The sequence below is a fragment of the Ursus maritimus genome, unplaced genomic scaffold (assembly GCF_017311325.1).
Source record: "Ursus maritimus isolate PB19 unplaced genomic scaffold, ASM1731132v1 scaffold_4, whole genome shotgun sequence".
Lineage (NCBI taxonomy): Eukaryota > Metazoa > Chordata > Mammalia > Carnivora > Ursidae > Ursus > Ursus maritimus.
The window spans coordinates 66,826,930-66,834,579 of record NW_024426552.1 but is presented as its reverse complement, the minus strand read 5'-3'; positions in this window follow the sequence as shown (position 1 = coordinate 66,834,579).

Genomic DNA, 7,650 nt, shown 5'->3' with positions numbered 1-7,650 from the left:
CTGTGCCACCCAGGCGCCCCCTATTATTAGTTTTTTAAAACAACCTGAAGATTACTGCTGTTACATGCTATGACTCATTCTTGGTGTTGAATAAGGATATAGAGGGAGGACAGATCCTTCTAGCTTTTGGATTCCTCGGGCTAATGCAGTAAGTATTCATCATACACAGCATGAGTTTCGTTGAGTATTTCTATTTTCTCACACAATTGGACTATATAATTTTTCTAGTTAACGACCACATTTTATACTCCTTGTGTGTACTTTCGAAAGTCTTAAAAGTCAATAAAATCAAGCTGAAGGCCGGTTTACTTGCTTATTAGGGAACTGGCATCAGATCCCACTGTTGACCATCTCTTGGGCAGACTCACAACAGATGCATCAATTCTCACATTTTCATTTCCTGGAGGTTTAGGAATGTTTAATAAGAGTCATGGGCATGGGGGTAGGGCAGGGCAGAGAGAAGTGCATTTTCAATCAATCCTATTTTTAGAACTTTAGTCCTCATCGGTGACCAACTCAGTGAAGAAAATCAAGTGAGAGACATTTTCAAACTGACTTCTCAGAGCGATTGTCTCATTTCTCTTGGACATGTGTTCTGTTGGATTTATTCTCCTCTTTACTGCTCCTGGCCCTTGGTGTTTTTCCTTTTTTAATCTTCCCATTTACCATTCTTAACTAAAAATGCTCTACAGAGCTCCAAAAGTCAAGTGATACATTTAAAAACTCATGGGTGGGTGATGCAATAAATTCCGTTGAGAAAGGAGTTGGCATTTATCAGAATCCTTTGAATTGTCAGCGCCCAACCTCATAGAAGTTTCCCACACCTGGCTGTGCACCTGGGTTTCCCTTTGCTCCTTTGATTATGACCTTGGAGTTTCTTTGCTAAATTTTCTATTGCTTTCCCTGTTTATGAATCCTGGCCTTCAATCCTAGATTTTAACTTTGCCTATATGATCATGCACCAAACCTTCTACTCTTGGATTATCTGGATGGAACTCAAGCAGCATGCTTCTTGTTTTTGCCGAGTATGACATTATTCTGTAGAACTCCTTCCAATCTCTGGTGGTGCAGCACAAGTATTTGCCTACCAGTCTGTGTGCATTACAGATGTAGACTATTTCTCTCTGTATTTCTACACACTAATGTTCCCTGTTATGCACTTGTACTCACGTACTTATTCTGTGTCTGGCACTCATATAGGCAGTAGAGATACAACGGTGAAAAAGCAGGTAAGAATACTTGCCCTCACAGAGCTTACCCTGTAGCAATGACAAGTCTGATTACCAGTGTGATTTGACATGGATCCTATAGAGCCACACCGATTCTTTGTCCGGCTAATGACCTACATCGACATGGAAGTTCAAACGTCTTTGCATCCTTTTTTACTTTTAATTTTAGATTACAACTACATTTTCATCAAAATAGGCCAAAAGACAGTTGACCCACACCAGGCATGGTTAGAAGGCCCCTGCAACACATGCAACACATGTTGCTCCAGGAAAGTAGAAAATAACCAGATGCCGCATTTGATTTCTCATAGCCACACGGAGAATGTGATTTTGTTTGGTATTTTATTTGCCACCAATTGGCTCCCGGACCGAGAGCTGAGCTGCAATGAACTTGTCCCATTCAGCCCTTTTCCAGAGGGCCTAACCAATGCCATTTGAGACTAATTTTTCTAAATAGCTCTAGCACGCAAGTCTCTGGACCTGGCTGTACAGTGTATCTCCCTAGGTAAGGCTTAACCTTAGATAGGAGCTATCACACCATGAACGTGTGCGCGTTCCCATGCGCATGCTAGTACTCTGAGCTCCCCTCTCATTTGGCTTCAACCTCAAAAGCTTGTCTCTTGAGGGAAAACTCATAGCTGGGAGGAAAGAACTAGCTTCTCCTTAACCCCCAAGTCTGCTGCCTATGTTTCGTGAGTCCTCGGTGGGGCTTGGGGAGAGGAAATGGGGAAGCTACATTTACACCACAATTGCAACAGAGCCATCTTCCTGCCGTCAGGGTCTTGGATCCAGGTTGAACATATCTATTACTTGAGCCCAAGAAACATCCCAAAACTCTAGCATGAATTCCCAGACCTCTTCACTGGGTCTCCTGGGGCCCTGCACTGTTTGCAATAGAGAGAACCAGGACTCTTCTACCTTTGTACTGGTGACTGGGGTTTGTCCCTAAACACGCACGGTTAGAACTATTCTTCCTGCCGCTGCTAAACCTTTATCAAGCTAGACTTGAGGGGCCCTGCAGTCTACTGGGAATTGGGGGAGCTAACGAAAAGGAATTCATATTTTAAATCTATTAAGGACAAAAATACTGTATCACACTTCTCAGAATCTGCAATGCCCCTTTGAGCTTCCAGATACTTATGAGTACTGTTTTCCTTGAAGTCTTGGTTCCTAGATTCCTTTTAGATTTAGACCATACATGGATTCATTTTCAAGGATCTCACTACATGAGCTTTGAAGGATGTTTGGGCATACTACAGGTGAGGTCCTTATCAGTCTGAATGGAATCCAGGTTCCTCTAACCAAGCCTAATACCACATCAGAAAGGCTCCCTTGGACTGGTGGAAACTAGGGGAGTAGTCTAGGGTCCCACTTGACTTCTAGGGCACACTCCTGGACATCCTCTTAGCTCCAATGGAGGCATGAAGGCTGGGGAAGAGGCCACCTTACCTGAGAGCTGCTATCTGTTCCTAAGTAAGACCACTCCTTCCCACATCTTCATGTTTGGGAAGTAATGGAGACAGATTTCTAAAACCTCATGTGTACTCCTACTAGAACCCTCACCACCACCCCCTCCCTCTTCCAACACTCACATTATCATCCCCACTATGTAACTTGGGAGCATCTGGACTAATTTCATTATACTCCATATCCCTGATTATGTCAGTCATCAGAACTCAGATCCTCCCCTCACTTCTTCCCTCATCCCCTACACTTCTTACATCCCTTTGAAGCTATATTTTTCTGTATGGCATGTATCATCACCTCGTACTTTATATATTTTACTTATTTGTCTGTATTCCCACCAGAATATCAGCTCCATGAGGGTAGGAATTCTTCTCTGTTTTGTTGTCTAAAATAGTGCTTGGCATAGTAGGTATTCAATAAATGTTGTTGAATGAATAAATGATGTGATGGATATCTGAGTATTTATTGAGAGCCACTAATTATTGAAAATATCTATTTTCTTGTTTTTTGGATGAATGACCCCCTTATTGACCTCTTGGATGTATAGCCTTTCCCACAGTCTCTGATAGTTGAGGGGACCCTCCAGAATCATCACATTACTTTAGACATAATCCTTGACACCCCTCCTCCATGTCAGACGTTTGCCAAAGCAACCCAAATGCCCAGTGTAATCGTGGATACTATCCCATCTCAGTCCTCTACATCCTCCACCTCTGCTCATATCTTCATTCTAAGACATTCAATCCAGGAGAAAAACAGCCAGATTTCTGACTATTATAGCCAAACGTGAGGCCATAATAACAGGAAACAGGCTTGTGGGATGGTCTAAGCAATCACCATTGTAACACCATCAGACTCCTTGGGATAATTACCTTCTCACTTTAATTTCTCAATCATTCATTCCTCAGAAGCCAGGAATGCTGGTTGATGGCCTCTCCTAGAAGGCCATGCACCTGGCTGGCCCTATCAACAATCTTGACTGTGCTATGAAGCTGGAATGTCACCACTTACATTCTGCAACGCTAACCAATCAATTGTGCCCTGCAAGGGCCTCCCTCTTAAATGACCTATTCCATCTCTAAGTCTGCCTGTGTGGCCTTGCTGAGTGGACAGAGAGTACTTAGATTATTTGTGATGGCTTGGCTTGGAGGTCTACATCTGTGGCTCTCCAACAAATTTGTTGGTTGGATAGTCCCAGAAACACCAAAAAATAAAGCAACATGTATCATCTTCAGCATCAAATGAGAATGTAGGAAGAGTCTGGAAAGTACAAAGGCTCCTATTTCCATCACTAGCCTCCAGCTGGCCTTGGAGGGACTGAACTGTGTAAATGAATTTTATTAGGGACTCGCTCCTCCCACGGCAAGATGCCCACGCAAGTCCTCATGAATCCATGCAACACTAGAGCAATAACTGGAGTGCCATGGTTCTGGGTCACTCTCTGAGTAAGAGTGCCACACCAATGAAATCTAAGTCCTGCTTTTACATCACCTATATTTCAGTCCCCACTCCCACCCTGGTACTTCCTTTTACCCTGATGGGCGCCATAACAACAACTCAGCAAAACTCAGCATGGGCAAATCTAAAAACTCCAGGCTATGCTTGCATGTAAGGCCCATTAAAAGGTCACCACTGAAGGCAACAGAATCCCTGGACATCCTTACGAATAGAATGACACTCCTTATTCCACCATCCCAGAAATTCAAAGGCAGATACATAGAGACCCCCTCCCCCATCACTGCTATTTCCGAATCCTCTCAATTCTCCCTGTGGCTGTCACTATCCGCAACCACACCGACCCACAGTCCGCCAGGCTCCATTATTATGCCGCTCGCATCCTTGATGGTCACTGTTAAGACTGGATATAGCATCTGTGCTGTGAAAACGCCTTCTAGGGCAGGAGATGCTTGCAGAGCTGGCAGAAATGGAGTTCATGAGACAGATCTGAGATCCAGCTGCCTATCTGCCCTGAACCAGCCCCACCCCCTTGGGATTCCACTATTCACAAAGCCCAACCTAAAACAGAGTGGGGGCAGAGCCGGAGCAGCTACTTGAAGGTGCTGAGGGAGTGAAAGGGAGGTACATTCAGGTGGCCCAGTACATAGGGGGAAGGTGTGCTAGTGGTGTTCCTTGAGTTACTGGGTCACTAGAATCTTATCCTTCGCTTTCCGCTGTATTTTTGGTTTCCTAAACTTGTCTTCCTTTTTGGATTATGGATCTGGAATTTATTTAAAGGGCTCACATCCTCACAAAATCCTCTTTACTGGCCTTCACCACCTTCCTCTACACTTGTGCATACATATGCACACACACGCGCATACACACACATTGTCGGATTATGGTCTGCATCTCTTCTTCTCACGGATTCTCTAACACTGACCCAAGTAATTGAATCCTCTGCATCCCACCCCATCTCCCCCAATTGTCTTATATGCTCAGTCCCTGTGTTGCAGTGGGCATGAACTTTTTTTTTTTTAAGGAATAGTAATTTTTATAGCATACTTTGGAGTCTATAACAGAAAAAACACATTCACACTGGATCTTGCATCAATATGGAATTTCTAATCATGCAAGCTTTAGGACCCTCATATATTCAATTTGTGACAGTCCACGTGTGGAAATCGAGAGCAGATTTTAGATTCTATACTGCCCCCTGTTACCATGTTCTTGGGCTGCTTAAGCTTATCCCCACATGTGTTCAGAAGAGGGAGCGGTGCTCCTTCCTCACCCCACTCCTTCCCAGGTACATCTTCTTTCCTAATGATGCTTATTTTATGTGGAAGCTAAAATAACTCATCAGTTAGCTTTGATTGAACATACAGTGAGTAAAGAGAATGAAATGGCAGAATTTCACATGGTTTATAATCTGCATCTAGAATATACTGGAATGTTAATTACTCTATATAATTTACAGAGTGATTCTATTATATGCCATGTTCTTTGACGATAGGAGTATTTCTAACTCAATTTTGTAGCCTGTTCAGTGGCTCTTACAGAGTCTGGTACATAGTAAGTGCTTAAGAAATGTTTATAGAATAAATGAGTGGTCCCAATGGCAGTACTGAAGGAAGATGTCAGAATGTCAGTAGGTTGAGGGACAGATGAGGGCAGTTTTAGAAAAAAAATTTTTTAAACCTTGGGGTCCTGGATGGTCAAAAACAGTATGGACGCTGAAGAGAGACAGCTCCTTATAACCCATGGGGCACTGTCTGTGAGAGTCAATGAGATGGCTCACTCTCTCACTGTGAGTAGTCGGTGCAGGACCGGACAAAGCAACCAGAAGAGCAAGTACTGGAAGGGAGAATTTTAATCTTTCAAGCCCCATGCCCATGACTTTTTTTTTTTTTTTTTTACATTTAAATACCTGAGAATGTGATTCACCAGCCATCAGATTTAACAAAACCCACTCTCATTCTGTTGTGTGCTTTAGTGATACAGAAAACTTTCAATTATCTCTGCTAATGGAATGGAAGCAATGGTACATATAATCAAAATGCCATTTCTATTTGCCTTTGGAAGTATGATGTGTGCTTTTCCCCCAGCAGGTTTGCTTTCATAATGATTAGTTCTGGCTTAGGCTAATATTAAAATGAGTTAGCATTTTCTCTGTATAATATCTGGTAGTAGAAGAGAAGAGATGTGTTTATGGCAGAGGAAACTCACGCAGGGTTTAGTATTTGCCACAGTTAATCGCCCACGTGGATAATCTACTCGCAGCAAGTGGGATTTTCAACAGAGCAAAAGGCAAAGAGCAACTATGTATCCTGGATTTCAGTGATCCAGAGGTAGATGCCCCAGAAGCAAGCCATACCTAGCTTAGGAAGAGTGTTAAAGGTGAAAGAACACTGGATGAGGCATAAGGACACCGGGGTTCCTTGGTGCCCAAGGGAGGCCATATAACCTCTTTGTGTCTCAATTTTCTTATCCATAAAATGTAATAATGACACCTGTTCTACCTAACAAGTTAACTATGCCAAAAGAGAACAGTGGGCTAAAGGACTTGTAAAAGTATTAAATGCTAAGAAAATGCAAAGCCCTGAAAGACAAACAATGAAATATTGTTGTTACTTTTTTTAGGAACTGTCCTTTGCCCTAACACCTCAATGCTTAGGGACTTGGGCTGTGTTTCTGAAACCTTCCCCAATTAAAAGTAGTCCCATTTCTTGAGGATCCCGCTCTTGAAGGATAGCTACTTTGGTCATGTCCAAGCACCCTAGTGAATGGACGCATCCTTTCTTGGGTAAGTTTCATTTTAACAGGGACATCTCAGCTATAATAGATTAACCTGGTGGCTCTCAAAGTGTGGTGCCTGGGTGAATAGCATCAGCATTTCTTGGGAGCTTGTTAGAAATGCAAATTCTTGGATCTATCCCCATGTACTGATTCACAAACTCTGGGAGTGGGGCCCAGCAATCTGTTTTAACAAGTCCTCCGGATGAGTCTGGTACACACTCAAATTTAAGAACCACTGGTTAGACCAAAGGAGAAAAAAGCAAGCTAGGAATTGGGCTCTGGGACACGCCACTGACACGCTTTTACTTTTCTGAGGCGGGCAGGGGAAGGCTTATGGGACTCTTCACATTACACTGCAAAGCTCTGTGTGTGTCAGTGTGTATCAGTGTGTGTGTGTGTGTGTATGTAAAATGATGATCTGGAACGTAATTTTCTCAGGTAGGTCTCTTTCCCAATCACCCTAACAATGTTTCCCCATCTCGGAGATTCCCTACCCCCCTTTCATGATTTACTTTTCTTTGTAGCACTTATCACCTTCTAATACACTGTATTATTTGCTTCTCTATTTTGTTTATCGTCTGTCTCCCTGGGCTAGAATATATGCTCTACAAGGGCAGTCCATTTTGTTCAGTGCTATGTCCTCAGCTCTGAGAACTGTGCCTAGCGGTACTAGAGGGCACTCGGTAAATATTTGTTGAATTAATGGGTGAATGAATAGCTG